We start from the raw sequence: 20019 nt of genomic DNA, 5'->3' as shown, positions 1-20019 counted from the left end.
GAATAAAACCACTTTTCTCAAGTTGGGTAAATGTAAAAATATACCAACTGTTTAAAAATGAACAAAGACCTTAAATACAAAGAAGTCATTTCTCTCAGTTTTGAATGAAACCAAATATTTGGAAGGATTACAAATGATAAATTTCAAATACCATGCTGAGCAGTCTTTATTTATATTGAAAGTGATCTAGGCACAGCTGGGAAGATGGCGGCGTAGGAGGACGCTGGGCTCACCGCGAGTCCTGCTGATCACTTAGATTCCACCTACACCTGCCTAAAGAACCCAGAAAACCGCCAGAAGACTAGCAGAACGGAGTCTCCGGAGCCAAGCACAGACGAGAGGCGCACGGAAGAGGGTAGGAAGGGCGGCAAGGCGGTGCGCGCTCCACGGACTATCGGGAGGGAGCCGGGGCGGAGGGGCGGCCCGGCGGCCAAGCAGAGCCCCCGAGTCTGGCTGGCAAAAGCAGAGGGGCCGGACAGAGTGTGTTCCGACAGCAAGCGGGACTTGACATCTGGAAGGTTATAAGCTAACAGCTCTGCTTGGAGAACGGGAGGGCTGGAGGACAACGGGAGGGAGAGTAGCTGAGCCCCAGACGACAGACCTCAGCTTGGCGGGGAACAAAAGCGCTCGCCAGCGCCGTCTCCCTCGCCCATCCCCCAGCCAAAATCCCAAAGGGAACCGGTTCCTGCCAGGGAACTTGCTTGCACCGCGCCAACACCCAACGCTGTGCTTCTGCGGATCCATCCCTCCGGTGGGTCGGACTCCCTCCTGGTGCCGCAGGGCCCCTCCTGAAGCAGATCTCCAAAGGAAAAGCGAGCTGAGCCTACTCCTCCCGCCCCCGTGCACCTTGCCGATCCACCCCAGCTGATACGCCAGATCCCCAGCACCATAAGCCTGGCAGTGTGCAAGTAGCCCAGATGGGCCACGCCACCCCACAGTGAATCCCGCCCCTAGGAGAGGGGAAGAGAAGGCACACACCAGTCTGACTGTGGCCCCAACGGTGGGCTGGGGGCAGATATCAGGTCTGACTGCGGCCCCGCCCACCAAAGCAAGTTATTTAAGACAGCACAGGGGAAGTGCCCGACAGTCCCGCACCACTCCAGGAACTATCCAAAATGACGAAGCGGAAGAATTCCCCTCAGAAAAAAGTCCAGGAAATAACAACAGCTAACGAACTGATCAAAAATGATTTAAACAATATAACAGAAAGTGAATTTAGAATAATAGTCATAAAATTAATCACTGGGCTTGAAAACAGTATAAAGGACAGCAGAGAATCTCTTGCTACAGAGATCAAGGGACTAAGGAACAGCCAGGAGGAGCTAAAAAATGGTATCAATGAGCTGCAAAATAAAATGGAGACAACTACGGCTCGGATTGAAGAGGCAGAGGAGAGAATAGGTGAACTAGAAGATAAAATTATGGAAAAAGAAGAAGCTGAGAAAAAGAGAGATAAAAAAATCCAGGAGTAGGAGGGGAAAATTAGAGAACTAAGTGATGCACTAAAGAGAAATAATATACGCATAATTGGTATTCCAGAGGAGGAAGAGAGAGGGAAAGGTGCTGAAGGTGTACTTGAAGAAATAATAGCTGAGAACTTCCCGGATCTGGGAAAGGAAAAAGGCATTGAAATCCAAGAGGCACAGAGAACTCCCTTCAGACGTAACTTGAATCGATCTTCTGCACGACATATCATAGTGAAACTGGCAAAATACAAGGATAAAGAGAAAATTCTGAAAGCAGCAAGGGATAAACGTGCTCTCACATATAAAAGGAGACCTATAAGACTCGTGACTGATCTCTCTTTTGAAACTTGGCAGGCCAGAAAGGATTGGCACGAGATCTTCAGTGTGCTAAACAGAAAAAATATGCAGCCGAGAATCCTTTATCCAGCAAGTCTGTCATTTAGAATAGAAGGAGAGATAAAGGTCTTCCCAAACAAACAAAAACTGAAGGAATTTTTCACCACTAAACCAGCCCTACAAGAGATCCTAAGGGGGATCCTGTGAGACAAAGTACCAGAGACATTGCTACAAACCTACAGACATCACAATGACTCTAAACCCATATCTTTCTATAATAACACTGAATGTAAATGGACTAAATGCGCCAACCAAAAGACATAGGGTATCAGAATGGATAAAAAAACAAGACCCACCCATCTATTTGCTGTCTACAAGAGACTCATTTTAGACCTGAGGACACCTTCAGATTGAGAGTGAGGGGATGGAGAACTATTTATCATGCCACTGGAAGTCAAAAGAAAGCTGGAGTAGCCATACTTATATCAAACAAACTAGACTTTAAAGGCTGTAACAAGAGATGAAGAAGAGCATTATATAATAATCACAGGGTGTATCCATCAGGAAGAGCTAACAATTATAAATGTCTATGCGCCGAATACAGGAGCCCCCAAATATACAAAACAATTACTCACAAACATAAGCAACCTTATTGACAAGAATGTGGTAATTGCAGGGGACTTTAACACTCCACTTACAGAAATGGATAGATCATCTAGACACACGGTCAATAAAGAAACAAGGGCCCTGAATGATACATTGGATCAGATGGACTTGACAGATATATTTAGAACTCTGCATCCCAAAGCAACAGAATATACTTTCTTCTCGAGTGCACATGGAACATTCTCCAAGATAGATCACATACTGGGTCACAAAACAGCCCTTCATAAGTTTACAAGAATTGAAATCATACCATGCATACTTTCAGACCACAATGCTATGAAGCTTGAAATCAACCACAGGAAAAAGTCAGGAAAACCTCCAAAAGCATGGAGGTTAAAAAACACCCTACTAAAGAATGAATGGGTCAACCAGGCAATTAGAGAAGAAATTAAAAAATATATGGAAACAAACGAAAATGAAAATACAACAATCCAAACGCTTTGGGATGCAGCGAAGGCAGTCCTGAGAGGAAAATACATTGCAATCCAGGCCTATCTCAAGAAACAAGAAAAATCCCAAATACAAAATCTAACAGCACACCTAAAGGAAATAGAAGCAGAGCAGCAAAGACAGCCTAAATCCAGCAGAAGAAGAGAAATAATAAAGATCAGAGCATAAATAAACAATATAGAATCTAAAAAAACTGTAGAGCAGATCAATGAAACCAAGAGTTGGTTTTTTGAAAAAATAAACAAATTTGATAAACCTCTAGCCAGGCTTCTCAAAAAGAAAAGGGAGATGACCCAAATAGATAAAATCATGAATTAAAATGGAATTATTACAACCAATCCCTCAGAGATACAAGCAATTATCAGGGAATACTATGAAAAATTATATGCCAACAAACTGGACAACCTGGAAGAAATGGACAAATTCCTAAACACCCACACCTTCCAAAACTCAATCAGGAGGAAATAGAAAGCTTGAACAGACCCATAACCAGCGAAGAAATTGAATCAGTCATCAAAAATCTCCCAACAAATAAGAGTCCAGGACCAGATGGCTTCCCAGGGGAGTTCTACCAGACGTTTAAAACAGAGATAATACCTATCCTTCTCAAGCTATTCCAAAAAATAGAAAGGGAAGGAAAACTTCCAGACTCATTCTATGAAGCCAGTATTACTTTGATTCCTAAACCAGACAGAGACAGGCCAATATCCCTGATGAATATGGATGCAAAAATTCTCAATAAGATACTAGCAAATCGAATTCAACAGCATATAAAAAGAATTATTCACCATGATCAAGTGGGATTCATTCCTGGGATGCAGGGCTGGTTCAACATTTGCAAATCAATCAATGTGATACATCACATTAATAAAAGAAAAGATAAGAACCATATGATCCTGTCAATCGATGCAGAAAAGGCATTTGATAAAATTCAGCAAACTTTCTTAATAAAAACCCTCGAGAAAGTCGGGATAGAAGGAACACACTTAAAGATCATAAAAGCCATTTATGAAAAGCCCACAGCTAACATCATCCTCAATGGGGAAAAACTGAGAGCTTTTTCCCTGAGATCAGGAACACGACAGGGATGTCCACTCTCACAGCTGTTGTTTAACATAGTGTTGGAAGTTCTAGCATCAGCAATCAGACAACAAAAGGAAATCAAAGGCATCAAAATTGGCAAAGATGAAGTCTAGCTTTCACTTTTTGCAGACGACATGATATTATAAATGGAAAATCCGATAGATTCCACCAGAAGTCTGCTAGAACTGATACATGAATTTAGCAAAGTTGCAGGCTACAAAATCAATGTACAGAAATCAGTTGCATTCTTATACACTAATAATGAAGCAACAGAAAGACAAATAAAGAAACTGATCCCATTCACAATTGCACCAAGAAGCATAAAATACCTAGGGATAAATCTAACCAAAGATGTAAAAGATCTGTATGCTGAAAACTATAGAAAGCTTATGAAGGTAATTGAAGAAGATATAAAGAAATGGAAAAACATTCCGTGCTCATGGATTGGAAGAATAAATATTGTCAAAATGTCAATACTACCCAAAGCTATCTACACATTCAATGCAATCCCAATCAAAATTGCACCAGCATTCTTCTCGAAACTAGAACAAGCAATCCTAAAATTCATATGGAACCACAAAAGGCCCCGAATAGCCAAAGTAATTTTGAAGAAGACCAAAGCAGGAGGCATCACAATCCCAGACTTTAGCCTCTACTACAAAGCTGTAATCATCAAGACAGCATGGTATTGGCATAAAAACAGACACATAGACCAATGGAATAGAATAGAAATCCCAGAACTAGACCCACAAACGTATGGCCAACTCATCTTTGACAAAGCAGGAAAGAACATCCAATGGAAAAAAGACAGTCTCTTTAACAAATGGTGCTGGGAGAACTGGACAACAACATGCAGAAGGTTGAAACTAGACCACTTTCTCACACCATTCACAAAAATAAACTCAAAATGGATAAAGGACCTGAATGTGAGACAGGAAACCATCAAAACCCTAGAGGAGAAAGCAGGAAAAGACCTCTCTGACCTCAGCCGTAGCAATTTCTTACTCGACACATCCCCAAAGGCAAGGGAATTAAAAGCAAAAATGAACTACTGGGACCTTATGAAGATAAAAAGCTTCTGCACAGCAAAGGAAACAACCAACAAAACTAAAAGGCAACCGATGGAATGGGAAAAGATATTTGCAAATGACATATCGGACAACGGGCTAGTATCCAAAATCTATAAAGAGCTCACCAATCTCCACACCCGAAAAACAAATAATCCAGTGAAGACATGGGCAGAAAACATGAATAGACACTTCTCTAAAGAAGACATCCAGATGGCCAACAGGCACATGAAAAGATGCTCAACGTCGCTCCTCATCAGGGAAATACAAATCAAAACCACACTCAGATATCACCTCACGCCAGTCAGAGGGGCCAAAATGAACAAATCAGGAGACTATAGATGCTGGAGAGGATGTGGAGAAACGGGAACCCTCTTGCACTGTTGGTGGGAATGCAAATTGGCGCAGCCACTCTGGAAAACAGTGTGGAGGTTCCTCAAAAAATTAAAAATAGACCTACCCTATGACCCAGCAATAGCACTGCTAGGAATTTACCCAAGGGATACAGGAGTACTGATGCATAAGGGCACTTGTACCCCAATGTTTATAGCAGCACTCTCAACAATAGCCAAATTATGGAAAGAACCTAAATGTCCATCAACTGATGAATGGATAAAGAAATTGTGGTTTATATACACAATGGAGTACTACGTGGCAATGAGAGAGAATGAAATATGGCCCCTTGTTTCAACATGGATGGAACTGGAGAGTGTTATGCTAAGTGAAATAAGCCATACAGAGAAAGACAGATACCATATGGTTTCACTCTTATGTGGATCCTGAAAAACTTAACAGAAACCCATGGGAGAGGGGAAGGAAAAAAAAAAAAAAAGGTTAGAGTGGAAGAGAGCCAAAGCATTAGAGACTCTTAAAAACTGAGAACAAACTGAGGGTTGATGGGGGGTGGGAGGGCGGGGGGGGTGGGAGGGCGGGGAGGGTGGGTGATGGGTATTGAGGAGGGCACCTTTTGGGATGAGCACTGGGTGTTGTATGGAAACCAATTTGACAATAAACTTCATATATTGAAAGAAAAAAAAAAAAGTGACCTAGGTGTTATATCCTAAGCCTGAGACCACTGAGTTATATCTTTCAGTTGGAATGGTCATTTAATCTCTCACCCATAACAGAAAGAATTATGCAGCCGTTGCTTAAACCCTTATGCAGTTCACACATAGGGAAGTGTCTATTTTAAAAACCACCTTCTTGGGGTGCTTGGGTGGCTCAGTCGGTTAAGCATCCAACTTCAGCTCAGGTCATGATCTCACAATTTGTGAGTTCGAGCCCTGCATCAAGCTCTGTTCTGAGAACACAGAGCCTGGAGCCTGCTTCAGATTCTGTGTGTGTGTCTCTCTCTGCCCATCCCTCACTAGTTCTGTCTCTCTCTCTCTCTCTCTCTCTCTCTCTCTCTCTCTCTCTCTCAAAAATAAATAAAAACATTTTAAAAAATTAAAAAAAAAAACACCTTCTTTAAGACTTCTCCTCCTGAAATAGAGGGACCAAATAGTCTGAAAGGTCTGCTTTAAAAAAAAAAAAAAGTTTATTTATTTTGAGACAGAGCACATGAGAGGGGAAGGGACAGAGAGAGAAGGAGAAAGAGAATCCAAAGCAGACTCTATACTGTCAATACAGAACCCAACACAGGGCTCAATCCTATGAACCATCATGAGATCATAACCTGAGCCGAAATCAAGAGTCAAACACTTAACTGACTGAGCCACCCAGTCACCCCTGAAGGGTCTTCTTATTACAACTACATCCATGACATAGCATACTTTCTGAAGCATTATTGGGTTTGCAGGAAAAAATAGAAATCTCGAGGGGCAACAAAGAAAAACAATAAACAAAATAAGCTAAGAATGGAGTGGGAGATGGTAATGAGTATTCACTAGGCAAACCCAAAGTCACGGTTGCCCCAGTAAAAATAACAACACTGCGTGAAGAGGGTAAGATGGCAGAGTAGGAAGATTCTGAACTCACATCCTCCCATAGACATACCAAGGCTGCAACTGCATACGTGCAACCCTACTCTGAGAAAGACCAGAAAGGCAGCAGAACAGAACTTTCACAGCTAAAGATATAAATAAAAAGTCACACAGGGGTGCTTGATCATGATCAAGTCATGATCTCATGGTTCATGGGTTCCAGCCCCACATTAGGCTCTGCATTCACAGCTTGGAGCCTGGAGCCTGCTTCAGATTCTGTGTCTCCCTCTCTTTCTCTCTGCCCCTCCCCTGCTTGTTTTCTCTCTCTCCCCTCCCCCCTCTCTCTAAAATAAATAAATAGAAACAAATTAAATAAATAAATAAATAAATAAATAAATAAATAAATAAATAAATAAAATTAAAATAAACAGGTGGGAGGGACAAAGATGCCATCAGGAACTAACCCTGGTACAGAGCCCCACAGGCAGGCGGGATATCACAAGTGTGATAAGTCCCCTCACCGAAGAGCAAGGGCTTCAAGCCCCACACTGGGCAACTCCTGCCCTGGGATCTGCACTGGCAAAATGAACCCCCATAACATCTGGCTTTGAAAATCAGCAGGGTTTAACTCTGGAAGAGCTAGAGGGTTATAGGAACTGAGACTCTGTTCTTAAAGGGCTGCCACATTATATCACTCATTCTAGGATCCAACACAAAGGCAGCAGTTTGAAAAGAACCTAGAATGTAGTAAAGATTTATTGACAAATTTTAGGGTATATGATAGAGGGACAAGGGTCTGTAAGAAATTTCTCCAGGAAGAGAAGTGCTGGAAAGCACCCTTTTTCCCCACTCCTTCAGGTGAGATGGCCTGACACTGGGGGATGCTGGCTCTGGCACCCTCCATCTACCTTGTTAGCACCACTGAACCCATCCCAGCATCCCCTTCCAGATCCACCCTGCCCAACCTGCTTACCCTGACAAGTGTCTTCCTAAACAACTACTGTTCTGTCACACCCAGCAGCTAGCCTCAGCCAGCACAGACATTCCTTTAAAGTGACTCCTTCTCCAGGGAGAGCCAGTCCCACCCATCGCCATGTCTACAATAGTCCAACTGGGCCTCAGAGCTGGCCGTGCCAGGGACCAGCCCCACCTACCAGTGCACCCACAGCAGTCATGGCCCAATCACAACAAGAAGGTACACATAGTCCACACAAGGGTCATCCCTGGATCATGTGGTTTGGGAGACCAGCAGGCCCCATGTGCTACTGGGCCCCACAAAGACACTTCTTCAAGGCCAGGAGACACAGCTGACCTACTTAATACATACAAGCAAACACAGAAAGTTAGACAAAATAATGAGACAGAGGAATATGTTCCAAATAAAAGAATAAGACAAAACCTCAGAAAAAGAACTAAATGAAACAGAGATAAGCAACCTACCCGATAAAGAGTTCAAAGTAATGATAATAAAGATACTGACCAAACTTGAGAGAAGAGTAGATGAACTTAGTAAGAATTTCAATAAAGAGATAGAAAATGTAAGAAAGAACCAATAAGAGCTGAAGAATACAATAACTGAAATGAAAAATACACTAACGGGAATCAATAGCAGATTAGAGGATGCAAAAAAGAAAAAAAAAAGATTAGAGGATACAGAATGGGTCAATGATCTAGAGACAAAGTAGTGAAAATCATCTAAGCTGAACAGCAAAAAGAGAAAAGAATTTTTAAAATGAGGATAGGGTAATGGACCACCAGAGCAACATTGAGTACACAACCATTCATATTATAGGGTCTCAGAAGGAAAAGAGAGAAAGAAAGGGGTAGAAAATTTATTTGAATAAATAATAGTTGAAATTTTCCCTAATCTGAAAAAGGAAACAAACATCCAGGTCCAGGAAACACAGACAGCTCCAAACAAGATGAACCCAAAGATGTTCACATCAAGGCACATATTAATGCCTAATGGCATTTTAATTCCAAAAACTAAAAATAAAGAGATAATATTAAAAATAGCAAGAGAAGGGGTACCTGGGTGGCTCAGTCAGTTGAGCGTCTGACTCTTAACTTTGACTCAGGTCATGATCTCACAGTTTGTGAGTTTGAGCCCCATATCAGGCTCTGTGCTGACAGTGCAGAGCCTGCTTGGGATTCTGTCTCCCTCTCTCTTTGCCCCTCCCCTGTTTGCTCTCTATCTCTCTCTCAAAATAAATAAAAATAAACATAAATAAAAAAAAAAGATTCTCTCTCCTTATTTTCCTTTCCCCCAGTTGTGTTCTGTCTCTCTCTAAAATAAATAAATAAAAATAAATCTAAAAAAAAGAGAAAGCAAACTAGTTTAAAAAAATAGCAAGAGAAAAGTAAGTAGTTATGTACAAGAAAACACATATAAGAGTATCATCTGATTTTTCAGCAGAAACTTTGCAAGCCAGAAGAGAATGACATGATATATTCTAAGTGCTGAAAGGAAAAAACCAACAACCAAGGATACTCTACCCAGCAAGGCTATCACTCAGAATTAAAGGAGTTCACTCAGATTGAACTGAGTTTCCCAGGCAAACAAGAGTTAAAGGAGTTAATCACCACTAACCTGGCCTTAACAAGAAATGTTAAAGGAACTTCTTTAAGCAGAAAAGGAAAGGTCACCAGTAGAAGAAACTTATGAAACAAAAAAATTCACTGGTAAAAACAAACATGTAATAAAGGTAATAGATCAATCACTTACAAAGTAGTATAAAGGTTAAAATACAAAAGCAGTAAACCAATTATATCTACAATAATTAGCTAAGGGACACATAAAATAAAAAGATGTAAAATATGTTAAGTACATAAAATGCTGTGTGGGGAGTAAAATTTACTACTTTTAGAGGGTATTTAAACTTAAACATCAAATTAAAATAGACTGTTAAATAGTACTAGAAGTCTTAGCCTCAGCAATCACACAACAAAAAGAAATAAAAGGCCTCCAAATCAGCAAGGAAGAAGTCAAACTTTCACTATTTGCAGACTTCTTGATACTCTGAAGAAAACGCGAAAGATACCACCAAAAAATTGCTGAAGTCGCAGGATATGAAATAAACATACAGAAATCTATTACATTTCTATATACCAATAATGAAGCAGCAGCAGAAGAAATCAAAGAAGCGATCCTATTTACGATTGCACCAAAAACAATTAGATACCTAGGAATAAACCTAAACAAAGAGGTAAAGGTCTACACTCTAAAAACTATAGAAGACTTACGAAAAGAATTGAAGAGGACACAAAGAAATGGAAAAGCATCCCATGTTCATGGATTGGAAGAACAAACACTGTTAAAATGTCTATGCTACCCAAAGTGATCTACACATTTAATGCAATCCCCAACAAAATATTGCCAGCATTTCCCACAGAGTTACAACAAACAATCCTAAAACTTGTATGGAACTAGAAAAGACCCCAAAGAGCCAAAGCAATTTTGAAAAAGAAAAACAAAACTAGAGGCATCACAATTCCAGATTTCAAGCTATATTATAAAGCAGCAGTCATCAAGACACTAGGGTACTGGCACAAAAACAGACACATAGATCAATGGACAGAAGAGAGTGGAGCAGAAAAAATAAATAAATAAAAATTTATAATTAATAAATAAATAAATAAATGGAAAAGAATAGAAAACCCAGAAATGGACCTACAACTATATGGTCAAGTAATCTTTGACAAAGCAGGAAAGAATATCCAATGGAAAAAGACAGTCTCTTCAACAAATAGTGTTGGGAAAGCTGGACAGCATCATGCAGAAGAATGAAACTGGGCCTCCTTTTTTTTTAGTTTATTTATTGGTTTTGAGAGAGACAGAGAAACATAAGTGAGGGAGGGGCAAAGAGAGGGGGAGAATCCCAAGCAGTCTCTGCACTGTTAGTGTAAAACCCAATGCGAAGCTCGAACTCATGAAACCATGAGATCATGACCTGAGCAGAAATCAAGAATTAGATGCTTAACTGACTGAGCCACCCAGGTGCCCCATGGACCACTTTCTTATACCACACACAAAAATAAACTCAAAATGGATAAAAGACCGAAATGTGAGACAGGAAACCATCAAAATCCTAAAGGAGAACACAGGCAGCAACCTCTTTGACCTCAGCCATAGCAATTTCTTACTAGACATGTCTCCAGAGGCAAGGAAAACAAAAGCAAAAATGAACTATTGGGACCTCATCAAGACAAAAATCTTCTGTACAGTGAAGGAAACAATCAACAAAACTAAAAGTCAACTGACAGAATGTGAGAAGATATTTGCAAATGACATATAAGATGAAGGGTTAGTATCCAAAATCTCTAAAGAACTTACCAAAATCAACACCCAAAAAACACGTAATCCAGTGAAGAAATGGGCAGAAGACAAGAATAGATACTTTTCCAAAGAAGACATCCAGACAGCTATGAGACACATGAAAAGCTGCTCAACATCACGTATCATCAAAAAATAGAAATCAAAACCAAGATGAGATACCACCTCACACCTGTCAGAATGGTTAAAATTAACAACATAAGAAACAACAGGTGTTGGCAAGGATGCAGAGAAAGGGAAACCCTCTTACACTATTGATGGGAATGAAAACAGGTGCAGCCACTCTGGAAAACAGTATGGAGGTTCCTCAAAAAGTTAAAAATAGAACTACCCTATGATCCAGCAATTGCACTCTAGGCATTTACCCAAAGGATACAAACATATAGATTCAATGGGGTACATGCACCTTGATGTTTACAGCAGCAATATCAACAATAGCCAGACTAGGGAGAGAGCCCAAATGTCCATCAACTGATGGATGAATAAAGAAGATGCAGTATATATACACAATGGAATATTACTTAGCCATAAAAAAGAATGAAATCTTGCCATTTGCGATGACGTGGATGGAGCTAGAATGTATTATGCTAAGCAAAATAAGACAAATGCCATATGATTTCACTCATTTGTGGGACTTAAGAAACAAAACAGATGAGCATATGGGGCAGCAGGGAAAGAGAGAGGGAAACAAACCATGAGAGTCTCTTCTCCAAAAATAGGGAACAAACAGGAGGCGGGTGGGGGATGGGCTAGATGAGTGATGGGTACTAAGGAAGGCATTTGCTATGATGAGCACTGGCTGTTGTATGTAAGTGATGAATCACTGAATTCTACTCCTGAAACCAAGATTACACTATATGTTAACTAACTAGAATTTAAATAAAAATTTGAAAATAAAATAAAATAAAACAGACTATTAAATACATAGGGTGTTCTATATAAACCTCATGGTAACCACAAACCAAAAACTTGTAACAGATACACAAGAAATTTTAAAGACAAAGAAATCCAAGAATAACACTAAAGAAAACCATCAAATCACAAGAAAGCAAGAAAAGAAAGGAACAGAGAACTACAAAAAGAACCAGAAAACAATGAACAAAATGGCAATAAGCACAAATATCAATAATTACTTTAAATGTAAATGAACTAAATGCTCCAATCAAAAGATGTAAGGTGACTAAGTGATTAAACAAAACCAAAAAAACTAGATTCATCTATATGCTGCCTACAAGAGACTCACTTCACATATAGACATATACAGACTGAAAGTGAAGGGATAGAAAAAGATATTCCATACAAATGGAAATGAAAAAAAGCTGGGGTAGCAATATTTATATCACACAAAATAGACTTCAGAACAAAAAACATAACAAGGGACAAAGAACAGCATTACATAATGCTAAAGGGAGCAAAAGGATATAGCAATTGTAAATATCTATCCACCCAATATAGAAGCATCTAACTTATAAAGTAAGTATTAACAGATATAAAGGGAGAAATTGATGTAATACAAAAATAGTAGGGGACTTTAATACTCCACTTACATCAATGGATAGATCATCCCAGACAGAAAATCAATAAGGAAACAGTGGCTTTGAATGACATTAGATCAGATGGACTCAAGAGATATATACAGAACATTTCATGCAAAAACAGCAGAATGCATTTTTTTCAAGTATATCTGAAACACTTCAAGATAGGTCATATATCAGGCCATAAAACAGGTCTTAATACATTTAAGAAGATTTAAATCATGTCAAGCATCTTTTCTGATCACAACAGTATGAAACTAGAGGCTAAACAACATGCTACTAAAAAGAAAAAAATGGGTTAACAAAGAAATCAAACAGAAAATTAAAAAATACCTTGAGGTAAATAAAAATGGGACACATTGTTTACAAATATATAGGACACAGCAAAAGCAGTCCTAAGAGGGAAGTTTATGGTGATATGAGCTTACCTCAAGAAATAGGAAAAATATCAAATAATCTAATCTTACACCTAAAGGAACTAGAAAAAAGAAGAATAAAGCCCAAAGTTAGTTGAGGGAAGGAAATACTAAAGGGAGCAGAAATAAGCAGAGAGCAGAAATAAGTAAAATATGGGGTGCCTGGGTGGCTCAGTTGATTAAGCATCTGACTTCGGCTCAGGTCATGATCTCACGGTTCGTGAATTCAAGCTCCATGTCGGGCCCTGTACTGACAGCTCGGAGCCTGGAGCCTGCTTCAGGTTCTGTGTCTCCCTCTCTCTCTTCCCTTCCTCTGCTAGCACTCTGTCACTCTCTCTCTCTCTCTCTCTTTCTCTCAAAAAATAAACCTTAAAATTTTTTTTAATTAAAAAAAAAAGAAAATGTAAACTGAAAAAAAAAAAAAGACCAGTGAACTTAAAAGGCATTTCTCTGAAAATAACACCTTGATAGACCTTTAGCCAGACTCATCAAGAAAAGAAGAGAGAGTACTCAAATAAATAAAATCAGAAATGAAATAGAAGGTACAATGACTCCACAGAAATACAAAGGACTACAAGAGACTACTAGGAAAAATTATTTACCAACAAATTCCAACAACCTAGAAGAAATGGATAAATACCTAGAAACATACAACCTTAGCAGAATGAATCAAGAAGAAATAGAAAATCTAAGCAGACAAATTACTAGTAATTAAATTGAATCACTAAACAAAAACCTCAAAACCAACAGAAGCCAGGATGAGATGGCTGCAAAGGTGAATTCTACCAAATATTTAAAGAAGAGTTAACACCTATTCTCAAACTATTCCAAAAAATAGAAAAGGAAGAATTGTTTTCTTAAAGACAGCATTACCCTGATAGCAAGACCAAAGACATCACAAAAAAAGAAAATTAGAAGTCAATTATCCTTAAGGAACATAGATGCCAAAATCCTCAACAAAATATTAGCAAGCCAAGTTCAACAACACATTAAAAGAATCAGTGACCACAATCAAGTGGGATTTATTCTAGGGATGGAAGAATGAGTCAATGTCCACAAATCAATCAGTGGGATATACCACATTAACAAAATAGAGGATAAAAACCATATGCTCATCTCAATAGATGCAAAAAAAGTATTTGATAAATTCAACATCCATTCGTGATAAAACTCTCAACAAAATGATACAGAGGGAACATAACTCAATATAATAAAGCCTATCTATGACAAACTCACAGTTAACATACTCAATGGTTAAAAGGTGAAATATTTTCTCTAACATCAGTAACAACACAAAGATACTTACTCTCACCACTTGTATTCAACATAGTACTAGAAGTCCTAGCCAGAGCAATCAGACAAGAAACAAAAATAAAAGGAATTCGAATTGGTAAGGAAGAAATAAAACTGTCACTATTTGCATATGACATAATATTATATATGGCAAACCCTAAAGACTTCCCCAAAAAACTATTAGAACTAATAAATGAATTCAGTAAATTTGCAGGATACAATATTAATATATAGAAATGTTACATTTCTATATACTAATAACAAACTAGCAGACAGAGAAATTAAGAAAACAATCCCATCTGAGGTGCCTGGGTGGCTCAGTCGGTTAAGCCTCTGACTCTTGATTTCAGCTCAGGTCATGATCTCACAGTTTGTGAGATCAAGCCCATGTTTGGCTCTGCACTGACAAGAGCAGAGCCTGCTTAGGATTCTCTCTCTCTCCCTCTCTCTCTGCCCCTCCCCTTGTGCTCTCGATCTCTCTCTCAAAATGAATAAACTGAAAAAAAAAGAAAACAATCCCATTTAGTAACAAAAACAATTTTTTAATTAAAAAAAGGAAAAAAAAATCTCTTTTATAATCGCACCAAAAATAATAAAATATCTAGTAATACATTTTACCAAGGAGATGAAAGACCTATACTCTGAAAACTATAAGAGATTGATGTAAGAAATTAAAGATAACACAAACAAATGAAAAGATATACCCTACTCATGGATCAGAAAAATTAGTATCATTAAAATGTCCTTGCTACCCAAAGCAATCCACAGACTCAATGCAATCTCTATCAGAATGCTAACAACAATTTTCACAGAACTAGAACAAATAATCCTAAAATCATATGGAACCTTAAAAACCCTAAGAGCCAAACCAATCTTGAGAAAGCAGAACAAAGCTGAAGGTATCACACTCCCAGATTTCAAACTATACTACAACGCATTGGTAGTCAGAACAGCGTGGTACACACACAAAAACAGACACGTAGATCAATGCAATAAAGCAGAGGGCCAGAAATAAACCCACACTTATATAGTCAATTAATCTATGACAAAGGAGGCAAGACTATACCATAGGGAAAAGACAATCTCTTTGATAAATGGTATTGAGAAAACTGGACGAACATAATGAAAGGAATGAAATTAGACCACTTTCTTACATCACATAATACACAAAAATAAACTCAAAATGGAATAAAGACTTCAATGTGGGCCCTGAAACCAAAAAACTTCTAAAAGAAAACATCGGCCATAATCTCTCTGACATCGGTCTTAGCAATATTTTTTGGATCCCTCTCTTCAGAAAAGGGCCACACAAAAGCAAAAATAAGTAAGCGGGACTACACCAAAATAAAAAGCTTTTGCACAGCGAAGAAAACCATCAACAAAACGAAAGGCAATCTACTGAAAAGGAGATATTTGCAAGTGATATATCCAATAAGGGGCTAATATCCAAAATAGATAAAGAAATCATATAAGTTAACACCAATGAAACAGTGTGATTTAAAAATAGGCAGAAGACGTGAATAGATAATTTTCCAAAAATACATGCAGATGACCAACGGGCACATGAAAAGATGCTCAACATCACTAATCATCAAGGAAATACACATAAAAACCACAATAAGGTATCACCTCATACCTGTCACAATGGCTAGAATCAGAAAGACCCAAAATAGCACCTGCCTAGCTCAGTCAGTGGAGTGTAAGACTCTTGATCTGTGGACTGTGAGTTCAAGACCCCCATTGGGTGTAGAGATTACTTACAAATAAAACCTTTAAAAAAAAAGGGGGGGGGGGGTCCAAAATAACAAGTGTTGGTGAGGATGTGGAAAAAAAGGAACCCTCATGCATTATTGGTGAGAATGTAAATTGGTGCAGCACTATGAAAATAGTACGGAGGTTCCTCAAAAAATTAAAAATAAAAATACCATATGATCCGGTAATTCCACTTCTGAGTATTTACCTGAAGAATATATATAAAAAAAAAACTCATTTGAAAAGATAAATGCACTCCTGTGTTTACTGCAGCATTATTTACAATAACAAAGATACGGAAGCAACGTAAGTATCCATCAATAGATGAATGGATAAGGAAATGGTTGTATATATAAACAATGGAATATTAGCCAGTCATTAAAAAAAAATCTCGCCATTTGTGATATGGACCTAAAGGTATTATGCTAAGAGACATAAGTTAGACAAAGAAAACAAATACCATTTTGATTTCACTTATATGTGGAATCTCAAAAACAAAACAAAGAAAACAAAACAGAAGCAGACTTATAAGTACAGAGAACCGGTGGTTGCCAGAGGAGAGGGGATAAAGGGCTGGGCAAAGTAGTTGAAGGGGACTAAGAGGTAGAAACTCTCAGTTATAAAATAAATAAGTTATGAAGCTGTAAAGTACAGCACAGGGAATACAGTAAAAAGTATTGTATTACTTTTGTATGGTGACTTATCATGGTGAGTATTTTGTAATGTATATAATGTCAAATCACTATGTTGTACACCTGGCACTAATATAATATTATATGTCAACTACACTTCAATTAAAAGTAAATAAATAAATTTTTTAAAATACCAACTTTGGGTCTGACACTAAGCCTTGGACTGGCTTCAAAGTAAGAGACCTGAGTACTGGACTATCACATACGGTCAGGATTCCAGAAGGAAGAAAATACAAATCCTCTCTTCAGGAAGCATCCATGATTTACAGTCTGAGGATTTCATGATTAAGATTAACCAAATGTTAGCTATAAAAGCAAATATCGCAGGGCACCTGGGTGGCCTGGTCGGTTAAGCGTCCGACTTCAGCTCAGGTCATGATCTCACGGTCCGTGAGTTCGAGCCCCGCGTCAGGCTCTGTGCTGACAGCTCGGAGCCTGGAGCCTGTTTCGGATTCTGTGTCTCCCTCTCTCTGACCCTCCCCCGTTCATGCTCTGTCTCTCTCCGTCTCAAAAATAAATAAACGTTAAAAAAAAATTTAAAAAAAAAGCAAATATCGCAAAATATGTAAATAAACCATCATAAATGAGACCCAGAAGAAACAACAAATAGTAATTCTAGATACTAATAGTTTCATATATTAGAAATATGAGATTTAGAATATGAAACCATCCATGAAGTGTTTGAGAAATGAAAGATTGAATCTAAAAATAAATGAGCAATAAAAAATATTAAATATGATGAGACAGATACAAAAACAAACAACAGAACTCTTAGGTGGATAATACAATTATTGATTATAAAACTCAAAAGATGGGTTTTAGCAGAAAAGATGCAGCTAAAGCGCTTATTAATATCTTTGAAAAAACTACCCAAAATATAGTACAGAGACAAGGAGATGGAAATTATGAAAAAGAGATAAAGAGACAAAAAGCACAGATGAGAATGTCTAATATAAATTTAATCAGAGTTCCAAAAAGAGAAAACAGAGAAAATGGAGAACAGATATTTACCAAAGAGATCACCACTGATAATTTTCTAAAACTTATTAAGGATATTAACCTATACATAGGATTGTGGTATAGATATAGATACAAAAATAAAAATAAATCCAGAGGAACTAAATTTATTCTCCTGCCTGAAATAACCTCAATGACAACGACGACAACAACAAAGGCAAAGTATGTAAAACAATTTTCAAGATACATGTGAAACAACAATTTTCAAGACACTGAATACAAGGCAATGAAAGCGAGTAATCAGTGAGAGACTAGAAGTAAATAAAGCCTTATGATTGCTCCAAGTTGCAGACTTGAAAGTTTCCAGGCCAAAGCACAAGGAGAGAGAACGCTGGAGAAGCCCAGTGGACTCTCTGAGTTAAGGAGACAGAGCTAGGAGCCTAGGGAGAGGAAAGCAGCAAAAGTTCAGAGGACAGGGTACTGGAGAGAAAAGAGCTATTCCGAGAGATCCTCTGGAGGTCTGCAGAGGGTCCTTCTCAAGGAATCAGCTAAGGAAAGATCAGGATCATCATCAAGATCAGGAAAGATCATAAATGTGAAGAAACTACCTGAGGCCGAGGAAGAAACCATCTGAAAGGATCGGGAGGTAAGAGCACCCAGCATTCACACACTGCTAGAAATGGTGCTGGTTCTAACCAGCCAGTCTGGAAAAACTTAGGATTCAAAGAAAAGTCTTGCCAAAGTATTTACAAACAATTAGCCATAAATTAAGCACTGTTCTGGTCTGCCTAAAGGCCCAAAAGCACCAAACTGTTTTCAAGTAGCTTAATCATGTCACAAATCAAAGTTCAAGAATATTTTTAGAAATGCAAAAATACACAGCATCCAATAAGCTAAAATTCACAATGTCTGCCATCCAATCAAATTTACCAGGCATGCAAAGAAAGCAGAGAACACACCTATGAGGAGAAAAAACTCACCCAGAACTGGCATAAATGTTAGAATTAACAGACAAGGACATTCAAAGCTGGAAGAGGTCATTCAGATACTAGGAGGTAAGTTTTCATGCACTTTGGTGGCACAGAAAATTGCCTTGCCAAAGTCTCAGGGTGGACCTGATGAGATTTCCATATAGAAGCGTCAGGAGACGGCTCTAGAGGTACAGGCGCCTGCACTGGTGGAGGACACAAATCTGTGCTTCAACGCTTTCAGGGGTCTCCCTGGCCCCTATATACAGTGGTTTCCAGAAAAGTTAAAGCCTAAAAGTCTGAACCAGCTCCTGGCTGGGTTCCAGGACAGACTTTGCCCATGTGCTCTGCACATTTCTGCTCAGCATCAGGGACCCCAGGAGGCCAGTGTGCCCGTTCAGGGGCCAGAGCTTGGGGCCAGATGGTGGTGCTCTGAGGCCGATAGGACTTTGGCTAGGACCCCTGCCTGATGGATACAAGCAGACGTACACAGAGATGCCCATAGCTGAGAAGAGAAGAAAGTCATCTCCCATTACTTCTGGTCCCTGCTTGAGCTACAAAAATATTTTTACAGCCCGATCCTTACAGTAGCCAGTGATGATCACCCTGGTTAGGGATCTGGGGAAGGCTAGCCTGAAACCTCCCCCATCCAACAGGCGCCCCTCCAAGTACTGCCTTCAGGATTACCACTTCCTAGGGGTGTTGACACAGCCTCATCAGCCCTGTTTGGAGGAGCGGTTGGCTCTGCTTGGAGAAACTTTGCGCAAGGGACACCATTTTCTTGCACTCAGAAATTCAATAGTCCTTCCTATAGCCTCCTGGCCTGGGATCCCATGGCAGGATTGAGGGTTTGGGAAGAACCACACAAATAGCTTTAGATGTTTTTAAAATGCAGCAACTAAAAATACTGAAAGTACTCGCTTCCATTATAAAATAGATATATCAGCTTTGGGGAAAAAAAACCTATAACTATATTTTGTATGTTTGCAACGTTAAGTAGAGACATGGCAAACATTTTTGAAATGACCCAAATTGAGCTTTCAGAGATGAAAACTACAATATCTGAGTTGGAAACATCACTGA

At 38.9% G+C, this 20019-nt stretch overlaps 1 protein-coding gene and 1 pseudogene across 3 annotated transcripts in view; one reads left to right on the top strand and one right to left on the bottom strand.

Moving 5' to 3' along the window:
- AXDND1 (axonemal dynein light chain domain containing 1) overlaps positions 1-20019 on the bottom strand; it is an 87654-nt gene that overhangs the window by 44596 nt on the left and 23039 nt on the right. The window lies entirely within an intron of this gene.
- LOC122212368 lies at positions 18930-19550 on the top strand (annotated as a pseudogene).

The sequence above is a fragment of the Panthera leo genome, chromosome F3 (assembly GCF_018350215.1).
Source record: "Panthera leo isolate Ple1 chromosome F3, P.leo_Ple1_pat1.1, whole genome shotgun sequence".
Taxonomy (NCBI): Eukaryota; Metazoa; Chordata; class Mammalia; order Carnivora; family Felidae; genus Panthera; species Panthera leo.
Note: the sequence above shows the minus strand (reverse complement) of the source record. Positions and strands in the feature narration are given on the sequence as shown.